The sequence below is a fragment of the Vicugna pacos genome, unplaced genomic scaffold (genome assembly GCF_048564905.1).
Source record: "Vicugna pacos unplaced genomic scaffold, VicPac4 SAC-SAT, whole genome shotgun sequence".
NCBI lineage: Eukaryota > Metazoa > Chordata > Mammalia > Artiodactyla > Camelidae > Vicugna > Vicugna pacos.
The window spans coordinates 44,136,707-44,149,700 of NW_027328721.1; positions in this window are offsets into that span (position 1 = coordinate 44,136,707).

The window sequence follows — 12,994 nt, forward strand, 5'->3', positions numbered from 1 at the left end:
AGGGACAACTCCACGCAGCTCTCTTCAGTCACAGGTGTTCCCTGTTCGGGGAAGTCCGGGAAATACCTTCCCTGACCTTGGGGAGGCAGCCTCGGTCACTGGGATTGCCTGCAATCACCTCTAGCATTCCTTGGCACAGAGACATTAGGAAAACACTCAGGGGAGACGAGATTAGGCCTTCCGTTAGAACCCATGCGCTGCCGACCGTTGGTGGATCCTCCCCACGCTCAGGATTCCGGAAACATTGTCAGTGCGTGGGGGAGCTCGAGAGACAACTCCACGCAGCTCTCTTCAGTCACTGGTTTTCCCTGTTTGAGGAAGTCCGGGAAAAACCTTCCCTGAACTTGGGGAGGCAGCCTCGGTCACTGGGATATCCTGCAAACACCCCTAGCATTCCCTGGCACAGAGACATTAGGAAACCCTCAGGGGAGACGAGCTTAGGCATTCCGTAAGAACCCACGCGCTGCCGACCGTTGGTGGAACCTCCCCACGCTCAGGATTCCGGAACCATTGTCAGGGCGTGGGGGAGCTCGAGGGACAACTCCACGCTGCTCTCTTCAGTCACAGGTGTTCCCTGTTCGGGGAAGTCCGGGAAATAACTTCCCTGACCTTGGGGAGGCAATCTCGGTCACTGGGATTGCCTGCAATCACCCCTAGCATTCCCTGGCACAGAGACATTAGGAAAACCCTCAGGGGAGACGAGCTTAGGCATTCCGTTAGAACCCATGCGCTGCCGACCGTTGGTGGATCCTCCCCACGCTCAGGATTCCGGAAACATTGTCAGTGCGTGGGGGAGCTCGAGAGACAACTCCACGCAGCTCTATTCAGTCACAGGTGTTCCCTGTTCGGGGAAGTCCGGGAAATACCTTCCCTGACTTTGGGGAGGCAGCCTCAGTCACTGGGATATCCTGCAATCACCCCTAGCATTCCCTGGCACAGAGATATTAGGAAAATCCTCAGGGGAGACGAGCTTAGGCATTCCGTTAGAACCCACGCGCTGCCGACCGTTGGTGGAACCTCCCCACGCTCAGGATTCCGGAACCATTGTCAGTGCGTGGGGGAGCTCGAGAGACAACTCCACGAGGCTCTCTTCAGTCACAGGTTTTTCCTGTTCGGGGAAGTCTGGGAAATAACTTCCGTGACCTTGGGGAGGCAGCCTCAGCCACTGGGTTATTCTGTAATCACCCCTAGCATTCCCTGGCACATAGACATTAGGAAAACCCTCAGGGGAAACGAGCTTAGGCATTCCGTTAGAACCCACGCGCTGCCGACCGTTGGTGGAACCTCCACACGGTCAGGATTCCGGAAACATTGTCAGTGCGTCGGGGAGCTCGAGAGACAACTCCACGCAGCTCTCTTCAGTCACAGGTGTTCCCTGTTCGGGGAAGTCCGGGAAATAACTTCTCTGACTTTGGGGAGGCAGCCTCGGTCACAGGGATATCCTGCAATCACCCCTAGCATTCCCTGGCAAAGAGACATTAGGAAAATCCTCAGGGGAGACGAGCTTAGGCATTCCGTTAGAACCCACGCGCTGCCGACCATTGGTGGAACCTCCCCACGCTCAGGATTCCGGAACCATTGTCAGTGCGTGGGGGAGCTCGAGAGACAACTCCACGAAGCTCTCTTCAGTCACAGGTGTTCCCTGTTCGGGGAAGTCCGGGAAATACCTTCCCTGAACTTTGGGAGGCAGCCTCGGTCACAGGGATATCCTGCAATCACCCCTAGCATTCCCTGGCACAGAGACATTAGGAAATCCCTCAGGGGAGACGAGCATAGGCATTCCGTTAGAACACACGCGCTGACGACCGTTGGTGGAACCTCCCCACGCTCAGGATTCCGGAACCATTGTCAGTGCGTGGGGGAGCTCGAGAGACAACTCCACACAGCTCTCTTCAGTCACAGGTGTTCCCTGTTCGGGGAAGTTCGGGAAATACCTTCCCTGACCTTGGGGAGGCAGCCTCGGTCACTGGGATTGCCTGCAATCACCCCTAGCATTCCCTGGCACAGAGACATTAGGAAAACCCTCAGGGGAGACGAGCTTAGGCATTCCGTTAGAACCCACGCGCTGCCGACCGTTGGTGGAACCTCCCCACGCTCAGGATTCCGGAAACATTGTCAGTGCGTGGGGGACCTCGAGAGACAACTCCACGAGGCTCTCTTCAGTCACAGGTGTTCCCTGTTCGGGGAAGTCCGGGAAATACCTTCCCTGAACTTGGGGAGGCAGCCTCGGTCACTGGGATATCCTGCAATCACCCCTAGAATTCCCTGGCACAGAGACATTAGGAAAACCCTCAGGGGAGACGAGCTTAGGCATTCCGTTAGAACCCACGCGCTGCCGACCTTTGGTGGAACCTCCCCACGCTCAGGATTCCGGAACCATTGTCAGTGCGTGGGGGAGCTCGAGAGACAACTCCACGCAGCTCTCTTCAGTCACAGGTGTTCCCTGTTCGGGGAAGTCCGGGAAATACCGTCCCTGACCTTGGGGAGGTAGCCTCGGTCACTGGGATTGCCTGCAAACACCCCTAGCATTCCCTGGCACAGAGACATTAGGAAAACCCTCAGGGGAGACGAGCTTAGGCATTCCGTTAGAACCCACGCGCTGCCGACCGTTAGTGGAACCTCCCCACGCTCAGGATTCCGGAAACATTGTCAGTGCGAGGGGGAGCTCGAGAGACAACTCCACGAGGCTCTCTTCAGTCACAGGTGTTACCTGTTCGGGGAAGTCCGGGAAATACCTTCCTTGACCTTGGGGAGGCAGCCTCGGTCACAGGGATATCCTGCAATCACCCATAGCATTCCCTGGCACAGAGACATTAGGAAAACCCTCAGGGGAGACGAGCTTAGGCATTCCGTTAGAACCCACGCGCTGCCGACCGTTAGTGGAACCTCCCCACGCTCAGGATTCCGGAAACATTGTCAGTGCGAGGGGGAGCTCGAGAGACAACTCCACGAGGCTCTCTTAAGTCACAGGTGTTACCTGTTCGGGGAAGTCCGGGAAATACCTTCCTTGACCTTGGGGAGGCAGCCTCGGTCACAGGGATATCCTGCAATCACCCATAGCATTCCCTGGCACAGAGACATTAGGAAAACCCTCAGGGGAGACGAGCTTAGGCATTCCGTTAGAACCCACGCGCTGCCGACCGTTGGTGGAACCTCCCCACGCTCAGGATTCCGCAAACATTGTCGGTGCGTGTGGGAACTCGAGAGACAACTACACGCAGCTCTCTTCAGTCACAGGTGTTCCCTGTTCGGGGAAGCCCGGGAAACATCTTCCCTGACCTTGGGGAGGCAGTCTCGGTCACAGGGATATCGTGCAATCACCCCTAGCATTCCCTGGCACAGAGACATTAGGAAAACCCTCAGGGGAGACGAGCTTAGGCATTCCGTTAGAACCCACGCGCTGCCGACCGTTGGTGGAACCTCCCCACGCTCAGGATTCCGGAACCATTGTCAGTGCGTGGGGGATCTCGAGAGACAACTCCACGCATCTCTCTTCAGTCACAGGTTTTTCCTGTTCGGGGAAGTCTGGGAAATAACTTCCTTGACCTTGGGGAGGCAGCCTCAGCCACTGGCATATTCTGTAATCACCCCTAGCATTCCCTGGCACAGAGACATTAGGAAAACCCTCAGGGGAGACGAGCTTAGGCATTCGGTTAGAACCCACGCGCTGCCGACCGTTGGTGGAACCTCCACACGCTCAGGATTCCGGAACCATTGTCAGTGCGTCGGGGAGCTCGAGAGACAACTCCACGCAGCTCTCTTCAGTCACAGGTGTTCCCTGTTCGGGGAAGTCCGGGAAATAACTTCCCTGACTTTGGGGAGGCAGCCTCGGTCACAGGGATATCCTGCAATCACCCCTAGCATTCCCTGGCACAGAGACATTAGGAAAACCCTCAGGGGAGACGAGCTTAGGCATTCCGTTAGAACCCACGCGCTGCCGACCGTTGGTGGAACCTCCCCACGCTCAGGATTCCGGAAGCATTGTCAGTGCGTGGGGGAGCTCGAGAGAAAACTCCACGCAGCTCTCTTCAGTCACTGGTGTTCCCTGTTCTGGGAAGTCCGGGAAATACCTTCCCTGACCTTGGGAATGCAGCCTCGGTCACTGGGATATCCTGCAATCACCCCTAGCATTTCCTGGCACAGAGACATTAGGAAAACCCTCAGGGGAGACGAGCTTAGGCATTCCGTTAGAACCCACGCGCTGCCGACCGTTGGTGGAACCTCCCCACGCTCAGGATTCCGCAACCATTTTCAGTGCGTGGGGGAGCTCGAGATACAACTCCACGCAGCTCTCTTCAGTCACAGGTTTTCCCTGTTCGGGGAAGTCCGGGAAATACATTCCCTGACCTTGGGGATGCAGCCTCGGTCACAGGGATATCCTGCAATCACCCCTAGCATTCCCTGGCACAGAGACATTAGGAAATCCCTCAGGGGAGACGAGCATAGGCATTCCGTTAGAACCCACGCGCTGACGACCGTTGGTGGAACCTCCCCACGCTCAGGATTCCGGAACCATTGTCAGTGCGTGGGGGAGCTCGAGAGACAACTCCACACAGCTCTCTTCAGTCACAGGTGTTCCCTGTTCGGGGAAGTCCGGGAAATACCTTCCCTGACCTTGGGGAGGCAGCCTCGGTCACTGGGATTGCCTGCAATCACCCCTAGCATTCCCTGGCACAGAGACATTAGGAAAACCCTCAGGGGAGACGAGCTTAGGCATTCCGTTAGAACCCACGCGCTGCCGACCGTTGGTGGAACCTCCCCACGCTCAGGATTCCGGAAACATTGTCAGTGCGTGGGGGAGCTCGAGAGACAACTCCACGAGGCTCTCTTCAGTCACAGGTGTTCCCTGTTCGGGGAAGTCCGGGAAATACCTTCCCTGAACTTGGGGAGGCAGCCTCGGTCACTGGGATGTCCTGCAATCACCCCTAGAATTCCCTGGCACAGAGACATTAGGAAAACCCTCAGGGGAGACGAGCTTAGGCATTCCGTTAGAACCCACGCGCTGCCGACCGTTGGTGGAACCTCCCCACGCTCAGGATTCCGGAACCATTGTCAGTGCGTGGGGGAGCTCGAGAGACAACTCCACGCAGCTCTCTTCAGTCACAGGTGTTCCCTGTTCGGGGAAGTCCGGGAAATACATTCCCTGAACTTGGGGAGGCAGCCTCGGTCACTGGGATATCCTGTAATCACCCCTAGCATTCCCTGGCACAGAGACATTAGGAAAACCCTCAGGGGAGACGAGCTTAGGCATTCCGTTAGAACCCACGCGCTGCCGACCGTTGGTGGAACCTCCCCACGCTCAGGATTCCGGAACCATTGTCAGTGCATGGGGGAGCTCGAGAGACAACTCCACGCAGCTCTCTTCAGTCACAGGTGTTCCCTGTTCGGGGAAGTCCGGGAAATACCTTCCCTGACCTTGGGGGGCAGCCTCGGGCACAGGGATATCCTGCAATAACCCCTAGCATTCCCTGGTACAGAGACATCAGGAAAACCCTCAGGGGAGACGAGCTTATGCATTCCGTTAGAACCCACGCGCTGCCGACCGTTGGTGGAAGCTCCCCACGCTCAGGATTCCGGAAACATTTTCAGTGCGTGGGGGACCTCGAGAGACAACTCCACGCAGCTCTCTTCAGTCACAGGTGTTCCCTGTTCGGGGAAGTCCGGGAAATACCTTCCCTGACCTTGGGGAGGTAGCCTCGGTCACTGGGATTGCCTGCAAACACCCCTAGCATTCCCTGGCACAGAGACATTAGGAAAACCCTCAGGGGAGACGAGCTTAGGCATTCCGTTAGAACCCACGCGCTGCCGACCGTTAGTGGAACCTCCCCACGCTCAGGATTCCGGAAACATTGTCAGTGCGAGGGGGAGCTCGAGAGACAACTCCACGAGGCTCTCTTCAGTCACAGGTGTTACCTGTTCGGGGAAGTCCGGGAAATACCTTCCTTGACCTTGGGGAGGCAGCCTCGGTCACAGGGATATCCTGCAATCACCCATAGCATTCCCTGGCACAGAGACATTAGGAAAACCCTCAGGGGAGACGAGCTTAGGCATTCCGTTAGAACCCACGCGCTGCCGACCGTTGGTGGAACCTCCCCACGCTCAGGATTCCGCAAACATTGTCGGTGCGTGTGGGAACTCGAGAGACAACTCCACGCAGCTCTCTTCAGTCACAGGTGTTCCCTGTTCGGGGAAGCCCGGGAAAAATCTTCCCTGAACTTGGGGAGGCAGCCTCGGTCACAGGGATATCGTGCAATCACCCCTAGCATTCCCTGGCACAGAGACATTAGGAAAACCCTCAGGGGAGACGAGCTTAGGCATTCCGTTAGAACCCACGCGCTGCCGACCGTTGGTGGATCCTCCCCACGGTCAGGATTCCGGAATCATTGTCAGTGCTTGAGGGAGCTCGAGAGAAAACTCCACGCAGCTCTCTTCAGTCACAGGTGTTCCCTGTTCGGGGAAGTCCGGGAAATACCTTTCCTGACCTTGGGGAGGCACCCTCGGGCACTGAGATATCCTGGAATCACCCCTAGCATTCCCTGGCACAGAGACATTAGGAAAATCCTCAGGGGAGACGAGCTTAGGCATTCTGTTAGAACCCACGCGCTGCCGACCGTTGGTGGAACCTCCCCACTCTCAGGATTCCGGAAACATTGTCAGTGAGTGGGGGAGCTCGAGAGACAACTCCACGAGGCTCTCTTCAGTCACAGGTGTTCCCTGTTCAGGGAAGTCCGGGAAATATCTTCCCTGACCTTGGGGAAGCAGCCTCGGTCACTGGGATATCCTGCAATCACCCCTAGCATTCCCTGGCACAGAGACATTAGGAAAACCCTCAGGGGAGTCGAGCTTAGGCATTCCGTTAGAACCCACGCGCGGCCGACCGTTGGTGGAACCTCCCCACGCTCAGGATTCCGGAACCATTGTCAGTGCGTGGGGGAGCTCGAGAGACATCTCCACGCAGCTCTCTTCAGTCACAGGTGTTCCCTGTTCGGGGAAGTCCGGGAAAAACCTTCCCTGACCTTGGGGAGGCAGCCTCGGTCACTGGGATTGCCTGCAATCACCCCTAGCATTCCCTGGCACAGAGACATTAGGAAAACCCTCAGGGGAGACGAGCTTAGACATTCCGTTAGAACCCACGCGTTGCCGACCGTTGGTGGATCCTCCCCACGCTCAGGATTCCGGAACCATTGTCAGTGCGTGGGGGAGCTCGAGAGACAACTCCACGCAGCTCTCTTCAGTCACAGGTGTTCCCTGTTAGGGGAAGTCCGGGAAATACCTTCCCTGACCTTGGGGAGGCAGCCTCGGTCACTGGGATTGCCTGCAATCACCCCTAGCATTCCCTGGCACAGAGACATTAGGAAAACCCTCAGGGGAGACGAGCTTAGGCATTCCGTTAGAACCCACGCGCTGCCGACCTTTGGTGGAACCTCCCCACGCTCAGGATTCCGGAACCATTGTCAGTGCGTGGGGAGAGCGAGAGACTACTCCACGAGGCTCTCTTCAGTCACATGTGTTCCATGTTCGGGGAAGTCCGGGAAATACCTTACCTGACCATGGGGAGGCAGCCTCGGTCACTGGGATTGCCTGCAATCACCCCTAGCATTCCCTGGCACAGAGACATTAGGAAAACCCTCAAGGGAGACGAGCTTAGGCATTCCGTTAGAACCCACGCGCTGCCGACCATTGGTGGAACCTCCCCACGCTCAGGATTCCGGAACCATTGTCAGTGCGTGGGGGAGCTCGAGAGACAACTCCACGCAGCTCTCTTCAGTCACAGGTGTTCTCTGATCGGTTAAGTCCGGGAAATTCCTTCCCTGAACTTGGGGAGGCAGCCTCGGTCACTGGGATTGCCTGCAATCACCCCTAGCATTCCCTGGCACAGAGACATTAGGAAAACCCTCAGGGGAGACGAGCTTAGGCATTCCGTTAGAATCCACGCGCTGCCGACCGTTGGTGGAACCTCCCCACGCTCAGGATTCCGGAACCATTGTCAGTGCGTGGGGGAGCTCGAGAGACTACTCCACGAGGCTCTCTTCAGTCACATGTGTTCCATGTTCGGGGAAGTCCGGGAAATACCTTCCCTGACCTTGGGGAGGCAGCCTCGGTCAGTGGGATTGCCTGCAATCACCCCTAGCATTCCCTGGCACAGAGACATTAGGAAAACCCTCAGGGGAGACGAGCTTAGGCATTCCATTAGAACCCACGCGCTGCCGACCGTTGGTGGAACCTCCCCACGCTCAGGATTCCGGAACCATTGTCAGTGCGTGGGGGAGCTCGAGAGACAACTCCACGCAGCTCTCTTCACTCACAGGTGTTCCCTGATCGGTTAAGTCCGGGAAATTCCTTCCCTGAACTTGGGGAGGCAGCCTCGGTCACTGGGATTGCCTGCAATCACCCCTAGCATTCCCTGGCACAGAGACATTAGGAAAACCCTCAGGGGAGACGAGCTTAGGCATTCCGTTAGAACCCACGCGCTGCCGACCGTTGGTGGAACCTCCCCACGCTCAGGATTCCGGAACCATTGTCAGTGCGTAGGGGAGCTCAAGAGACAACTCCACGAGGCTCTCTTCAGTCACAGGTGTTCCCTGTTCGGGGAAGTCCGGGAAATACCTTCCCTGACCTTGGGGAGGCAGCCTCGGTCACTGGGATATCCTGCAATCACCCCTAGCATTCCCTGGCAAAGAGATATTAGGAAAACCCTCAGGGGAGACGAGCTTAGGCATTCCGTTAGAACCCACGTGCTGCCGACCGTTGGTGGATCCTCCCCACGCTCAGGATTCCGGAACCATTGTCAGTGCGTGGGGGAATTCGAGAGACAACTCCACGCAGCTCTCTTCAGTCACAGGTGTTCCCTGTTCGGGGAAGTCCGGGAAATAACTTCCCTGACCTTGGGGAGGCAGCCTCGGGCCCTGGGATATCCTGCAATCACCCCTAGCATTCCTGGGCAAAGAGACATTAGGAAAATCCTCAGGGGAGACGAGCATAGGCATTCCGTTAGAACCCACGCGCTGCCGACCGTTGGTGGAACCTCCCCACGCTCAGAATTCCGGAACCATTGTCAGTGCGTGGGGGGGGGCTCGAGAGACTACTCCACGAGGCTCTCTTCAGTCACATGTGTTCCATGTTCGGGGAAGTCCGGGAAATACCTTCCCTGACCTTGGGGAGGCAGCCTCGGTCACTGGGATTGCCTGCAATCACCCCTAGCATTCCCTGGCACAGAGACATTAGGAAAACCCTCAGGGGAGACGAGCTTAGGCATTCCGTTAGAACCCACGCGCTGCCGACCGTTGGTGGAACCTCCCCACGCTCAGGAATCTGGAACCATTGTCAGTGCGTGGGGGAGCTCGAGAGACAACTCCACGCAGCTCTCTTCAGTCACAGGTGTTCCCTGTTCGGGGAAGTCTGGGAAATACCTTCCCTGACCTTGGGGAGGCAGCCTCAGTCACTGGGATACCCTGCAATCACCCCTAGCATTCCCTTTCACAGAGACATTAGGAAAACCCTCAGGGGAGACGAGCTTAGGCATTCCATTAGAACCCACGCGCTGCCGACCGTTGGTGGAACCTCCCCACGCTCAGGATTCCGCAACCATTGTCAGTGCGTGGGGGACCTCCAGAGACAACTCCACGCAGCTCTCTTCAGTCACAGGTGTTCCCTGTTCGGGGAAGTCGGGGAAATACCTTCCCTGACCTTGGGGAGGCAGCCTCGGTCACTGGTATATCCTGCAATCACCCCTAGCATTCCCTGGCACAGAGACATTAGGAAAACATTCAGGGTAGACGAGCTTAGGCATTCCGTTAGAACCCACGCACTGCCGACCGTTGGTGGATCCTCCCCACTCTCAGGATTCCGGAACCATTGTCAGTGCGTGGGGGAGCTCGAGAGACAACTCCACGCAGCTCTCTTCAGTCACAGGTGTTCCCTGTTCGGGGAAGTCCGGGAAATACCTTCCCTGACCTTGGGGAGGCAGCCTCGGTCACTGGGATTGCCTGCAATCACCCCTAGCATTCCCTGGCACAGAGATATTAGGAAAACCCTCAGGGGAGACGAGCTTAGGCATTCCGTTAGAACCCACGCGCTGCCGACCTTTGGTGGAACCTCCCCACGCTCAGGATTCCGGAACCATTGTCAGTGCGTGGGGGAGCTCGAGAGACTACTCCACGAGGCTCTCTTCAGTCACATGTGTTCCATGTTCGGGGAAGTCCGGGAAATACCTTCCCTGACCTTGGGGAGGCAGCCTCGGTCACTGGGATTGCCTGCAATCACCCCTAGCATTCCCTGGCACAGAGACATTAGGAAAACCCTCAGGGGAGACGAGCTTAGGCATTCCGTTAGAACCCACGCGCTGCCGACCGTTGGTGGAACCTCCCCACGCTCAGGATTCCGGAACCATTGTCAGTGCGTGGGGGAGCTCGAGAGACAACTCCACGCAGCTCTCTTCAGTCACAGGTATTCCCTGATCGGTTAAGTCCGGGAAATTCCTTCCCTGAACTTGGGGAGGCAGCCTCGGTCACTGGGATTGCCTGCAATCACCCCTAGCATTCCCTGGCACAGAGACATTAGGAAAACCCTCAGGGGAGACGAGCTTAGGCATTCCGTTAGAACCCACGCGCTGCCGACCGTTGGTGGAACCTCCCCACGCTCAGGATTCCGGAACCATTGTCAGGGCGTGGGGGAGCTCGAGAGACTACTCCACGAGGCTCTCTTCAGTCACATGTGTTACATGTTCGGGGAAGTCCGGGAAATACCTTACCTGACCTTGGGGAGGCAGCCTCGGTCACTGGGATTGCCTACAATCACCCCTAGCATTCCCTGGCACAGAGACATTAGGAAAACCCTCAGGGGAGACGAGCTTATGCATTCCGTTAGAACCAACGCGCTGCCGACCGTTGGTGGAACCTCCCCACGCTCAGGATTCCGGAACCATTGTTAGTGCGTGGGGGAGCTCGAGAGACAACTCCACGCAGCTCTCTTCAGTCACAGCTGTTCCCTGATCGGTTAAGTCCGGGAAATTCCTTCCCTGAACTTGGTGAGGCAGCCTCGGTCACTGGGATTGCCTGCAATCACCCCTAGCATTCCCTGGCACAGAGACATTAGGAAAACCCTCAGGGGAGACGAGCTTAGGCATTCCGTTAGAACCCACGCGCTGCCGACCGTTGGTGGAACCTCCCCACGCTCAGGATTCCGGAACCATTGTCAGTGCGTGGGGGAGCTCGAGAGACAACTCCACGCAGCTCTCTTCAGTCACAGGTGTTCCCTGTTCGGGGAAGTCCGGGAAATATCTTCCCTGACCTTGGGGAGGCAGCCTCGGTCACTGGGATTGCCTGCAATCACCCCTAGCATTCCCTGGCACAGAGACATCAAGAAAACACTCAGGGGAGACGAGCTTAGGCATTCCGTTAGGACCCACGCGCTGCCGACCGTTGGTGGAACCTCCCCACGCTCAGGATTCCGGAACCATTGTCAGTGCGTTGGGGAGCTCGAGAGAAAACTCTACGCAGCTCTCTTCAGTCACAGGTGTTCCCTGTTCGGGGAAGTCCGGGAAATACCTTCCTTGACCTTGGGGAGGCAGCCTCGGTCACTGGGATATCCTGCAATCACCCCTAGCATTCCCTGGCACAGAGACATTAGGAAAACCCTCAGGGGAGACGAGCTTAGGCCTTCCGTTAGAACCCACGCGCTGTCGACCGTTGGTGGAACCTCCCCAGGCTCAGGATTCCGGAACCATTGTCAGTGCGTGGGGGAGCTCGAGAGACAACTCCACGCAGCTCTCTTCAGTCACAAGTGTTCCCTGTACGGGGAAGACCGGGAAATACCTTCCTTGACCTTGGGGAGTCAGCCTCGGACACTCGGATATCCTGCAATTACCCCTAGCATTCCCTGGCACAGAGACATTAGGAAAACCCTCAGGGGAGACGAGCTCAGGCATTCCGTTAGAACCCAAGCGCTGCCAACCGTTGGTGGAACCTCCCCACGCTCAGGATTCCGGAACCATTGTCAGTGCGTGGGGGAGCTCGAGAGACAACTCCACAAGGCTCTCTTCAGTCACAGGTGTTCCATGTACGGGGAAGTTCGGGAAATACCTTCCTTGAACTTGGGGAGGCAGCCTCGGTCACTGGGATATCCTGCAATCACCCCTAGTATTTCCTGGCACAGAGATATTAGGAAAAACCTCAGGGGAGACGAGCTTAGGCATTCCGTTAGAACCCACGCGCTGCCGACCGTTGGTGGAACCTCCCCACGCTCAGGATTCCGGAACCATTGTCAGTGCGTGGGGGAGCTCGAGAGACAACTCCACGCAGCTCTCTTCAGTCACAGGGGTTCCCTGTTCGGGGAAGTCCGGGAATTACCTTCCCTGACCTTGGGGAGGCAGCCTCAGTCACTGGGATACCCTGCAATCACCCCTAGCATTCCCTGGAACAGAGACATTAGGAAAACTTTCACGTTTAAATGAGCTTAGGCATTCCGTTAGAACGCACGCGCTGCCGACCGTTGGTGGAACCTCCCCACGCTCAGGATTCCGGAACCATTGTCAGTGCGTGGGGGAGCTCGAGAGACAACTCCACGCAGCTCTCTTCAGTCACAGGTGTTCCCTGTTCGGGGAAGTCCGGGAAATAACTTCCCTGATCTTGGGGAGGCAGCCTCGGTCACTGGGATATCCTGCAATCACCCCTAGCATTCCCTGGCACAGAGATATTAGGAAAACCCTCAGGGGAGAGGAGCTTAGGCATTCCGATAGATCCCACGCGCTGCCGACCGTTGGTGGAACCTCCCCACGCTCAGGATTCCGGAAACATTGTCAGTGCGCGGGTGAGCTCGAGAGAAAACTCCACGCAGCTCTCTTCAGTCACATGTGTTCCCTGTTCGGGGAGGTCCGGGAAAAACCTTCCCTGACCTCGCGGAGGCAGCCTCGGACATTGGGATATCCTGCAATCACACCTAGCATTCCCTGGCACAGAGACATTAGGAAAACCCTCAGGGGAGACGAGCTTAGGCC